Genomic DNA, 13,299 nt, shown 5'->3' on the forward strand with positions numbered 1-13,299 from the left:
ATCCATTGCCACTCAGAAGCACTCAAGCAACTTCCACAGAGCCATTATAGAAGAACAAGGCCTGAGTTATACAGTTTAATAGTGCACATGGAATGACATGCTTGCACTATCTAAAAAAATCACATGAATTGCACAGCAAGGTACATGCAGTACTCAAAAATAATATTAAAACCAAAAATAGAAATAATTGAAATATTTCAGGCTTGGCATGGCAAACCATCAAGTAATTAAGACAGGTCTGTCCAGTCTTGTTAATAAAGATATATCCAGTAGGGTATGTATACTTGTCTTGCATCTACAGTACATTCCAACAACAAATGTTTTATCTGAAGGAAATACCATATTTCCTGGTGTAAGATAGAATGTACTGACTGTTCAAAAAATGCAAATACTCCTTAGCACTATCAGCAAAAGCACTTTTATCACAGAGCCACAAATATGCCTGCCAATTCACATCTTGTAGTCTTGCAAGAGCCCCAGCCCTTTCCCAAAGCCAGCAGAAGGGTGGGGCCTTTCCTTGATCTAGCCTGGACTTCAAAAAGGCTTGGGAAACTATGAGATGCCTTGCTGTTTTATTTTCAGAACCTTTCTGAGGTTCAACACAACAGGAAACCACCCAAATCTCTGGAGAAGGATGGGCCTTGCTGCCTCAGTTGTGCTAGGCTTTGAAGGGGCTTGGGCTGGCCCCAATGTCAGTGACATGTCACAGTCAAGGCCTCACCTTTCCCCTTGGGAAACAGGCAGCATTGATGGCAAACCAAGGCCAACCCAAATTCATAGACCCTGATAATTACAAGGAAAATTGTGCAGATTGCATATGTAGAATAGGAAACAGATTTTATTTATTTATTTATTTATTTATTTATACCCCCCCCCCATTTGGCTGTGTTTCCCCAGCCACTATGGGCAGCTCCCAGCAGAATATTAAAAATTGAATCAAACATTAAAAACTTCCCTAAACAGGGTTGCCTTCAGGTGTCTTCTAAAAGTCAGATAGTTGTTTATTTCCTTGACATCTGATGGGAGGGCGTTCCACAGGGCGGGCGCCACTACCGAGAAGGCCCCCTTGCCTGGTTTCCTGTAACCTCACTTCTTGCAGTGAGGGAACCTCCAGAAGGCCCTCAGAGCTGGACCTCAGTGTCCAGGCTGAATGATGGGGGTGGAGACACTCCTTCAGGTATACTGGGTCAAGGCCCTTTAGGGCTTGAAAGGTCAGCACCAACACTTTGAATTGTGCTTGGAAACGTACTGGGAGCCAATGTAGGTCTTTCAGGACCAGTGTTATATGGTCTCGGCGGCCACTCCCAGTCACCAGTCTCGCTGCTGCATTCTGGATTAGTTGTAGTTTCCAGGTCACCTTCAAAGGTAGCCCCACATAGAGCACATTGCAGTAGTCCAAGCAGGAGATAACTAGAGCATGCACCACTCTGGCAAGACAGTCCACGGGCAGTTAAGGTCTCAGCCTATGTACCAGATGGAGCTGGTGGACAGCTGCCCTGGACACAGAATTAACCTGCGCCTCCATGAACAGCTGCGAGTCCAAAATGACTCTCAGGCTGCACACCTGGTCCTTCAGGGGCTCAATTACCCCATTCAGGACCAGGGAGTCCGCCACACCAGCCTGCACCCTACTCCCCCCCAAAAAAGTACTTCTGTCTTGTCAGAATTCAACCTCAATCTGTTAGCCGCCATCCATCCTCCAACCGCTTCCAGACACTCACACAGTGCCTTCACTGGTTCTGATTTAAAAGAAAGGTAGATACAATCAGAAATTCCTTGGCAGCTTGTGGTATTAAGTTTTATTTGGAGGAGTCTTATTTCCAGAAACAGTTGTACCTTGGTTCTTGAACGGAATCCATTCCGAAAGTCCGTTTGACTTCAAAAAACATTCAAAAACCAACCCACAGCTTCTGATTGGCAGCAGGAGCTTCCTGCACTCAATCGGAACCAGAAGGCGCGTTGGCTGTTTGGGTTCCAAAGAACGTTCGCAAAACAAACCAGAACACTAACTTCAGGGTTTATGGCATTCGGGAGCCAAAATGTTTGAGTCGCAAGGAGTTCAACAACCAAGGTATGACTGTGTATAGAGGTTGAGTGGTTAGGAATCAGCTAAGCACTCTTAAGCTGAATTCAAATTCTCCTCCTTCTAACTCTCATTCCAGTTGGGCTTTATAGCCTTTTTTCATCATTCAGGTGAGTGTGAACTGTTGTTGTTTAGTCGTTTAGTCGTGTCCGACTCTTCGTGACCCCATGGACCAGATCATGCCAGGCACTCCTGTCTTCCACAGCCTCCTGCAGTTTGGTCAAACTCATGCTGGTAGCTTCGAGAACACTGTCCAACCATCTCGTCCTCTGTCGTCCCCTTCTCCTTGTGCCCTCCATCTTTCCCAACATCAGGGTCTTTTCCAGGGAGTCTTCTCTTCTCATGATTTGGCCAAAGTACTGGAGCCTCAGCTTCAGGATCTGTCCTTCCAGTGAGCACTCAGGGCTGATTTCCTTCAGAATGGATAGGTTTGATCTTCTTGCAGTCCATGGGACTCTCAAGAGTCTCATCCAGCACCATAATTCAAAAGCATCAATTCTTCGGCGATCAGCCTTCTTTATGGTCCAGCTCTCACTTCCATACATCACTACTGGGAAAACCAAAGCTTTAACTATACGGACCTTTGTCAGCAAGGTGATGTCTCTACTTTTTTTAGTGTGAACTAGCCACCCATTATTTAACATGCAAAGTGTTGATAACCACACATAAGAGCCCTTTTCAGTTAGCTTTTCTCCATCAGCAGTTGATGGGTAAATGAATCTGTTCTCAAGGCCATAAGTGAGAGCTAATATATTACTTTTGGGGCCCTTATTTTGTACACACACACCCTCCACTGTGTGTAGGATTTACATCCTAAGTGACCTAGCTGTGTTTGAAGTGTAAATATGTGATATCAAAACATGCAGTCCCCTTGCAGCAACAACTTCTGGATAACAAAGGCACTCGCAAGTTTCCATAATCAGGAAAGTGACTGCAATGGAATTCTAAAGGCTCCTGGCTTACACATCACACTGCTATCATGAATAAGCAATTTGCTTGACAAAAGAAAAAGCTGTAAGATGCTAATGTAATGTGCTAATCTGTCTTTCATAAGAAATAGTTAAACACTATATTAACTGAGTTAGTGGTAGTCAAACAAAACAAAGTAACAAGGTGAATAGGTACATGGGTAAAATGGCATAAATCCTATATGTGTATAATAAGAAAATAAGATTCCATTGGTCAAAAGAAGAGGGACAAACCAATAGCCAGGAGGAATAAAAATTTATCTTAAAACCCAATAGTGTGAAAGCTTACATCTTTTTAAGGAGATGCAGGCCCTTGCTTGGGGAAAAAAGCTGGAGTTGTGTTGCAAACTGCACCCGCTCCTTGTACAAATACCAGCAGCAGATTGCATGAAAAATGGCTTGTTTAGATACACCCTAAGGTTGAATAAACTGATATCCTTTGGGTGTGGGTGTGCGATATTCATTCTCTGTTCTTGGAAAAGGCTGTTACACTCTTTCACTAGGAAGGGGAAGGGGAAAGGCAGCCATCCACTCATCCATGGCTGTGATTTAGTTTATCTCCCATGACCAATTATTCCCAGAATGAAATTAATGCCCATCAGGTGACAGTCATGAAGACAAAATGAATCTGCTTTGGAATCATTATCTTAATTTCTATGTGTGTGAGTTCTGTGTTAGGGTTGGTCGGAGTCTAGCTCTTTGATGTTCACTTTAGCTTGGAATTGTTGATTAATTGTTTTAATAACGTTTTAGAAAGAGCCAGGTTTTCCAGCTTTTATCCAACTATATCTTATGCAAGATAATTATGCTGAAATTCTTGGGTTTCAGCCATATTAGGAGTAAAAATCCAAGGGCATAATCCAGCCAGAGTTAATCAGTTTTAAGTCCCATTGATTCCACTGAAAGAAAAGCATGTGCATAACTCTTCCATGGAATGGAAAGGGACTTAGGCCAATTCAGATGTTTTGAATTCTTCCACACAGTACAGCCTGAATCCATTGGCATCCGTCTGCCTTGAGAGACAATGGAAGAGTGTGCCATTGGTGATAAAGTCAAACGATTGGAGAGGTACAGCACCTGCTGTGGGTGTAGAGACCAATACAGGAGAGACATGTTAGATTGCAACTGGGGCAAATGGTGGCATCCTGTTTCATTGCTACAGGTGCACTATGGAGTTTCTTCTGTTTGCACTCCTCCCAGCGGTCCTTTATCCTCTGGTCCCTGCTGTGGATACACGACCTGACAGTCTGCCTCCAGGCACTGCGGTCATGTGCAAGGGATTCCCACAGGGCAGGGTTAATTTTGCCAGCCTTCATGTCATGTCTACAGACATTTTTGCAGATGTGTTCGCCACATTGTGACTTGGGATAAGCACTGTCAGCAAGGGACTGTAATCTGTTGAGAACTACTTGTGTGATGTCTTTTCCCGGTACCAAAGTGGCCCCTGTAGTTGCTCCATGTGTGATGATCGTCCCCAACTCTGGCACTGGACTCTTTCAGCAGTAATAGATGTTTCCAGGTTGGAACCCTTCTGACAACCTGGTCTAGTTCCTTGCAGAACTGGTCTTCAATCTGCATGCCAGGGGTACTGCCCTACCAGAGGTACTGCCCCTCCCTTAGCACGACATACACCCCTGAATACAGGAGGAACATAAAAGGTAAAGGGACTCCTGACCCCTGGCCCAGTCGTGGCTGACTCTGGGGTTGTGGCGCTCATCTCGCTTTATTGGCCGAGGGAGCCGGTGTACAGCTTCCGGGTCATGTGGCCAGCATGACTAAGCCGCTTCTAGCGAACCAGAGCAGCGCACGGAAACAGCGTTTACCTTCCCGCCGGAGCAGTACCTATTTATCTACTTGCACTTTGACGTGCTTTCAAACTGCTAGGTTGGCAGGAGCAGGGACCGAGCAACGGGAGCTCACCCCGTCACGGGGATTCGAACCGCCGACCTTCTGATTGGCAAATCCTAGGCTCTGTGGTTTAACATACCCCTGAATACAGGAGGAACATATTTAGGTGCTATTTTCTGATGGACACGCATGCAAGCATGGTGTTTGTAAAATGTATTACAGTGGTACCTCGGGTTATGTACTTAATTCGTTCTGGAGGTCCGTACTTAACCTGAAACTGTTCTTAACCTGAAGCACTTAACCTGAAGCTAATGGGGCCTCCTGCTGCTGCCGCGCCATCGGAGCACGATTTCTATTTTCATCCTGAAGCAAAGTTCTTAACCTGAAGCTCTATTTCTGGGTTAGCGGAGTCTGTAACCTGAAGCATATGTAACCTGAAGCATATGTAACCCGAGGTACCACTGTACCATGCGTCCACAATGCCCCCTCACCAGGTCCGGCGGTGGGCGAGGTTTGCAGCCCGGCACGTGGCCCTCCGCCCTCCTGAAGCCCCGCCGCTCTGCTGGCCGTTGCGGCTTGATGTATATTTTATAATTCCTCATGGTAATCCCATCTGATCCCTACACCCACCTCCTTGGTCACCATGATGTCTTCTGGGTTCCTGCCAAACCTAATTTCAAATTGTCCAATCTGCAGCAGCCTGGGGGGCAGGGCCAGAGAAGTGGACCTTGACTGAGCAGACTTCACTCCAGCCCACTCCAAAGTTTGAAAAGGGGGCCAGAGCTGATGCTTACAGTGAATTCGGCCCGGAAGTGGTGCCTCTAATCATGGACAAAGGGCCAAGTTGTGTCTATTCTGCATACCTTTGTTCTTAAGGCTACTTCTCCATATAGCGGAATCTCAAGTTCTAGACCTGTGCGTTTGGCTCCATGTTAGGTTAAATGCATGTGTCTGAGATGCATGCCACACATGCATAGAAAAAGCAATCATTTTTGGATGAAGAAATGATTCCTATCTTCATATCTTGCAGATTCCTACCTTCATACCTCGCAGACAAATGCACTGTTACACCTTTTTGGTATTATGGTTGTTAATATTTGGCAATATTGACAATCCCTTTGTCAGAGTGTGAAGAATATTAACATAGAACTGGTTCCTCCAAAGTACAGTCATACCTCGTGTTGCGTTCCACTCTTCTTACGGACTTTCAGCTTACGGATGCGGCAAACCCAGAAGTGTTTACTTCCGGGTTCGCCTCATGCGCAGAAGCAATCCGCCCTCTCCATGCACGTGCAGAAGCACTCAATCGCGCCGTGCACATGCATGGAAGAGGCACTCTAGTTGCAGACTTTTCAGGGTGCGAACAGCACCCCGAAATGGATTAAGTCCACAACTAGAGGTACCACTTTACAAAGAGGACTGGAATCTAAGAACAGAATCAAATTGTTGAATAAATTAACATGAGCAGCTCATTTACTGACAGCTGTACATCAGGAGGCCCATTATAACTAGTGCACTTGAGTAATGCAAGCACACTGATTTCAATAGGTCAACTCCAAATCCAACTTAGTTGAGTGTAAACCTATGCATTATTATTAAATTAAATGTGTATATCGCCTTTCATTCGAAGATCTCAGGATGGTTCACAACAGTCTATGCATAAGATATACTTCTGATTTAGAATTACAAAAAAACCTAATGTAACAGAGAAGAACAAACAATAAAATGCTTGCTGGTCATTTATCAAGTTGCTCACCTCTCAAAAGTAGCTCATTATGATTTCACCCTCACACCAGTTACATTTCCAACAACATATGGCTAAAATTACCCAAAAGCCAATCACTTTGTATTTAGCCCATCATGGGTTTGCTACAGATATTCTTGTGGTGTACACAACATACTGTTTTCTTGTTTGGATGACAATAGTAACAAGTTGTTTTGAATATTCCTTTGAGCGTAGTGTGAAGAGCATGATGACAATTTTTATATTGCACTTGGCAGTTTTTAATTTCAAACAATGAAAAAAAGAATTGTAAGTTTACCAGTTGTATCCCCCAAAGCACGCATGTAAATCTGCTGTTTTTGTATGCATGCTGGGCTGCTGGCATCTGCGGAACAATAAGGGTTCTACTGCTTTATAAACGGAACTCAAGTGAATTACATGGATGTTTAAAAATCATGGACCGAAACACAGTTCTCTTTTGTTCTTTTTTAAAAAGACAACCACACTCTTAACATTTAGGGTTAAAATATTTTGAGAATTTTACATCGCAATTCTGTACATGCATATTCAGAAGGAATTCAACAGGACTTATTCCTAATAAATATGTGTATAAAAAGTTCCCTGTCTCCACCCAAGGTCCCTAAGATTATTATTTTTTAATTTTTATTGATTTTAACATATAAATTATAAAATGTACCACAAAACTTATCACTTATACAATCTTTTTAGACTTCCATCAGCACCTCTGATGATCCACCGTTTTAACCACTTCTTATGCATTTCTTAACTTTATATTGCCTTTACATCTCTTAACACCTCTTCTCCATTTTTGCGATACTTCCAATAATACTCCTCACAAAACTTCTTGCAAACCTACAAACGTCATCTGATCTTCACAAATACTTTTCAAATAGTCCATAAATTTACTCCAGTCTTCCGTGAATTTCTGGTCCCGCCGGTTTCGAATCCTTCCTGTTAGTTTATCTAGTTCTGCATAGTCCATTAACTTCATCCTCCATTCTTCAATCGTCGGTAATTCCGAATTACCAAATTAATTAGGTCCCTAAGATTTTGAGAGACCTAGAGTGCGTCTCTATTCGCTGGTGAGTCTCTTACTCGGGAAGTTTCTGTACTCTTTTCATCACTGGATCCTGTGTTTGTAATGCTTTTTCTTGAACATAGTTTTCCCTCTCCTGCACCTTCCATAGTTCACCACCTGGCTTGCAAGCCCCAGGTCCTGTTCTCTGCCTTTTGCATGCTTCAAGCCACCATCTCCTTTATGCTACAGCTGTTTTCATTGCCTCCTCTCCCTATCTTCAATTTTCCACAGCTCCAGACTCCCAGTTCCTTTGTGCACAACCTGTGTCAGCGGTTTCCCTTTTATTCTGTCAACTTCCTCTTCTTGAGTCTGCACCTCTCATGTCACACCTCTCCACTGTGTGTGATTTGTGCTGCAATCTCTTGACAGTGTGTATAGCATGAGTAGGCAAACTAAGGCCTGGGGGTCGGATCCGGCCCAGTCGCCTTCTAAATCCGGCCCCCAGATGGTCCAGGAATCAGCGTGTTTTTACATGAGTAGAATGTGTGCTTTTATTTAAAATGCATCTCTGGGTTATTTGTGGGGCATAGGAATTTGTTGATTCCCCCCCCCCAAAAAAATATAGTCTGGCCCCCCCACAAGGTCTGAGGGACAGTAGACTGACCCCCTGCTGAAAAAGTTTGCTGACACCTGCTGTATAGGATTTGAGGCTTAGAGTGTATTATCAGTGTAAATAGGTACCGCTCCGGCGGGAAGGTAAACGTTTCCATGCGCTGCTCTGGTTCACCAGAAGCGGCTTAGTCATGCTGGCCACATGACCCAGAAGCTGTACACCGGCTCCCTCAGCCAATAAAGCAAGATGAGCACCGCAACCCCAGAGTCGGTCACGACTGGACCTAATGGTCAGGGGTCCCTTTACCTTTACCTTTTAATGCTATGGTTACTTTTTTCAGTCATGTGCTCAAACTCTAGGACTCCCCCATTTCTTTTGTAACCATTAGCTGGTCTTTCCTTGGTGGAATCTACACACATATTTTTAAAAAGTTGTGAAAATGCTTTTTTAAAAAAAAAGTTTTGAAAAATACATTGAATTTGGCATAGCTCACTGTCGCCATCCAGTGTCACATTTGTATATTGCATTTTACAACACATTTAAAATGTTTTATTTGAAGCTGTATAGATGAGTCCCTGACATTGTAGTGGAGCGTGTAGGTCAAGTGGGTTGATGGCCACCTTGGAAGCCAATAACTAGCTGCTCTGTTATCACAGTGGGGCCTGTGCAGTTTTTTGGAGGGCAGCCAGTTGAAAACAAAAACTAGATGCCTCCATCTTTGTGTAGACAAGGAAGTTTCAGCAGGTGGAGCTTGTAATGGGACGAATTGATGCTTATGGACAGATGAACCCAATATTCCCATAAGCGGAGAAGCTTTGTTGGGAGTCCCACATGTGCATCAGATCCCTTTTTGAGCTTTGAAGCAGGTCATACTATTTCAGAGTATTAAACTTTCCATACAAAATGGAGCATGTCTTCACAAATAGTGGCACATTTTTTTAGAAGGTAGAGTCGTACTCAAAAACCTAGTGTAACATGAAAGTGAGACCCCAGTGAGAATTACTTTTGGAGTGGCTCTGGATGTCCAAGATTAATTTGTCAGCATGATGAAAGTGCTAATGGAATTTATAGAAATGTTGTTGCCTTTCCCATTTTTTTTAACCTTTCAAAACAGGTCAGATCAAAACAAAAATAACTGCACAGTGCTGTCACTGGGGTGACTAAGGTAACCTTAAATGAATTGCATTCATTTTGGCATATGTTCATAAGCAGGTATAGGGTACAAGTGCCAGGCATATGTACTGCTGATGCCCTTATTCCAGTTTGCACTACACAAAACAGCAGCAAGAAGTGTAGAAACAACAACTCTCATTCCAGTGGAATGAGTGGGATTTATATGCCTTAACATCTCTTTACGATTAGGGCTCAAGGCTGTAAAACACACAAAAAAGTGCTTGAGTAGGCAGCATCACGTTGAAGGATTAGACCGAATGTAAGCAAATGTGCATTATGGAACCCTCTAGTTCAAGCACAGTATAAACTCAGCGCAGTGGAATCTTTGTTGGTATCCACAATATATACTTGAATTAATGAGAGTTGAGCAATCAGAAGTCATCAAAGCAAGAAGGATTCCCAGTGGAAAACAAGAGCTTTTCAAGTGGTCGCTATCCTCACTCTTTCCATATTATTACATACATATATATATATATATATATATATATATATATATAAGCCATTTGCATGTGTGAAGGCCAGGCCAGGAATAGCCGGGTGGCATTACCAGGAACTGAGACTGGGATAAGCTGCTGTTGACTCAGAGCCACTAAGGGTGGAAAAGCTAGATCTAGTTGAGGGAAATAATCCACTGAGCACAGCATTGACTAAGAGAGGAGGCAAGCTCAAAAACCCCTCCAAAACAGGTCTCAGCTAGGAGGACAATCTGAAGTCTCTGAAGAAGAGGGATGCAGCGCAGAACAAGAACACAGACTGGAGAGACTGGAGCGGCTGAAGTAAGTGGTAAATTAGCAACACAGCCATTTGAGCTTGAAGGAGACTCTGGACCTAAGCACAATACTTCAAGATAACTTAACAGGCTAAATTCCAAACAGTCTTCTACTCCTGCCTCTTATCTCCCCAGACAATTTTGAGATTCAGGATTTGAAGAAATCCAGTTCTCAGGGACATTATACTAAGTTAGCTCAAGAAGGATGTGGAGATCTTTTAAGATGCAAATTACGATATAGGAATTTTACATTTGTCAGAAGAAGAGAACAAGTTCGTGGAAGATGAATAATCTTGCCATATTATTGTCCCAAAACTGTCAAATATTTTAATTAATAGGCTGTAGGTATGATGTGCTATTAAAAGGTGGATTAAAAGGTTAAGCTTGCTGAGCTGGGAGGTCGTGTGCATGCTTTAGCAATTTATTCTACTCTGTGAAAGATTTTTTTGATAGTTGGTGTTTTAGTCACTTCACAACATGATCCATAGAGAACTATGCCCAGAGATGAGGCCAACCTGTTTTTATGATGGCCTTATCTTGTGTTGTGCTTAAATCATGATAGCCTTAGAGCTGATGTGTGCTATGCCTTTAAATATTATCGTTTCCCACAGATCTCACGCTGTGGGAAAATGCTAGTCTGAATCTACTTGGGAAGGAAAGAATCTGAAATTGGGGGTGTATGCGGAGTTAAATTAACATATTATTTATTTTGGTTTTTTGACAAATTTATACACCACTTGATGGTAAAAAAACCACCACTCAAAGAGGTTTACAAAAGATAAAACAGTAAAATCAAGAAATAATCACAACCATATTTGAAACCAACACGAAAACCTATCTTACCTGCACAGTGTCACATAAGACCCCAAATATTTCCTATAGTTTAGGGCTTCACATGTGACAAGCTTTCATAAACTAGGAGCCAAACGAAATGTTACACCTCAGAAGTGTATAATGATAGCTGTTGCACTCTTGCAGGAGAGGAAAATCTCTATAGGATGCGGGGAAGGGAGTGCTTTAGTTTGCATTTATTAAGAATATTTTTAAACCTACCTGCCACCACAGTGGAACCCAGAATGGGGGTGCAATGCATAATTACAACGCACCTATTACATAAAAATCAATTACACTTAGAATTGGAGGAAGGGTGCTAGTGGCTTCTCTCGCTTAGGCTCAGAAACTCCTTGCCAAGGAAGGTCCATCTTGACTCCACTCTAATGATCTTCCCTTTAAAGGCAAATACTAGTTTTTCAAGAAAGATCTGTCAAGCTGACTTGGTAGGTGGGTGATTTTTTCCTGTGAATACAGTGAGTTGACCAGCTGGCTATTGCATTTGTTTATTGCTGTGTGCAGTGCTTTTTTTTCTAAAAAAAATGTTTAGGGGTACTCTCATTTTGACTCAAGAAAATAACCATTTTATAGTTCAAATCAGGGAAAATAAATACAGTAAATGGACAAAAGTACAAAGATTCACAAAATGTTTAGGGGTATGCGTACCCCTGCTTCCCCCAGAAAAAAGCATGAAAGGTAAAGGGACCCCTGACAGTTAAGTCCAGTCGCAAATGCGGTTGCGGCGCTCATCTCTCTTTACAGACCAAGGGAGCCGGCGTTTGTCCGCTTCCATAGACAGTTTTTCCGGGTCATGTAGCCAGCATGACTAAGCCACTTCTGGAGAAGCCAGAGCAGCGCACGGAAACACCATTTACCTTCCCACCGGAGTGCTACCTGTTTATCTACTTGCACTGCGTGCTTTTGAACTGCTAGGTTGGCAGAAGCTGGGACTGAACAACAGGAGCTTACCCCATCCCGGGGCCTTGAACCACCGACCTTCCGATCAGCAAGTCCAAGCGGCACAGTGGTTTAAACCACAGTGCCACCCGTGTCTCCCCAGAAAAAAGCACAGACTGTGTGTTATCTTCTGGGGGTTTTATGTTGTTTTGATTATCTGTATTTAGTTCGGAATTTGACTTTACTGTTGTTAGTCACCGTGGGCACTGTTTAACAGAAGGGTTAACTTTTTACAGTGGTGCCTCGCAAGACGAAATTAATCCGTTCCGCGAGTCTCTTCGTCTTGCGGTTTTTTCGTCTTGCAAAGCACGGCGCTTAGCGGCTATTAGCGGCTTAGCGGCTTAGCGGCTATTAACGGCTTAGCGGCTATTAACGGCTTAGTGGCTTTAAGCAAAAGGAAACAAAGTCGCAAGAACTCGCAAGACGTTTCGTCTTGCGAAGCAAGTCCATAGGGAAATTCGTCTTGCGGAACGACTCAAAAAACGGAAAACTCTTTCGTCTAGCGAGTTTTTCGTCTTGCGAGGCATTCGTCTTGCGGGGCACCACTGTAGTAATAAATAGAAAGAGCCACAAGTTGAAAGACTCTGTGGGTATAGGGCCCAGTTGTATGATTCTTTGGATCCTCCATCCAGTACTGACTGTGAGTTATTTCAGCATCAATTTTTAATTAACATTTATGATGATGCTATCGTGCTGTTTTACCAAGTGGAAGTTGAAACGTAGCTCCATTCCTAAGCCTAAGCTTGTGTAAGAGAGCATTTATGCAAATGCTCCATATGCTCTTCAAATATATTATGTGACAATTGTTAGCATAAATTTCAAAAATAAGCACTCGGATGCACCAAAGCGTGTAGTTTTATGAAATAACACATGATTTAAAGGAGGGAAGTCGAATACAGTTTTGCAGCCGTTGAAGCCCCATACTGTTGTTTTGTTCCAAGGTAGGAGTTCAAAACTGGATTTTTTTTAAATACCTGAATACTAGGAAATGAACAAATTGAGGATAATGTGGGTGTTTCTCAGATTCCCTTGTCACCAAAAACTATTGTTGGGGCGGGAAGAGGTGATTGGTGGGGGGTGATTTTACTACTCTTTGGAGAGGTCAGTGCTGAAGGAAATGTACTTCTGTATACATTGCGATTTAGCTAGATATGCAGAATCATCCAAATCGATTGGCGCAGGGCCACTGACTGTACTATTAGAGGATATGGCGATGATATAATTTAACTCTGTAAAGGAGAAGTAGTGGAAGCCAGGTATGATGAGCCTGATCCAAGGATCCATCCGTTTAGAAG

At 43.0% G+C, this 13,299-nt stretch overlaps 1 protein-coding gene across 4 annotated transcripts in view; it reads left to right on the forward strand.

Moving 5' to 3' along the window:
• SNCAIP (synuclein alpha interacting protein) overlaps positions 1-13,299 on the forward strand; it is a 124,514-nt gene that overhangs the window by 4,354 nt on the left and 106,861 nt on the right. Inside the window, exon 1 of one of the 4 annotated variants that reach the window (XM_080972439.1) lies at positions 1,990-2,071. The exons of the other annotated variants lie outside the window; for them this stretch is intronic. The gene's annotated coding sequence lies outside the window, so the exon portion shown is untranslated. Of the gene's footprint in view, positions 1-1,989; positions 2,072-13,299 lie in introns of those variants that run through there. 4 annotated transcript variants of the gene reach the window in all.

This window comes from Podarcis pityusensis (genome assembly GCF_964106645.2).
Source record: "Podarcis pityusensis genome assembly, chromosome: 11".
In the NCBI taxonomy this organism is placed as follows: Eukaryota; Metazoa; Chordata; class Lepidosauria; order Squamata; family Lacertidae; genus Podarcis; species Podarcis pityusensis.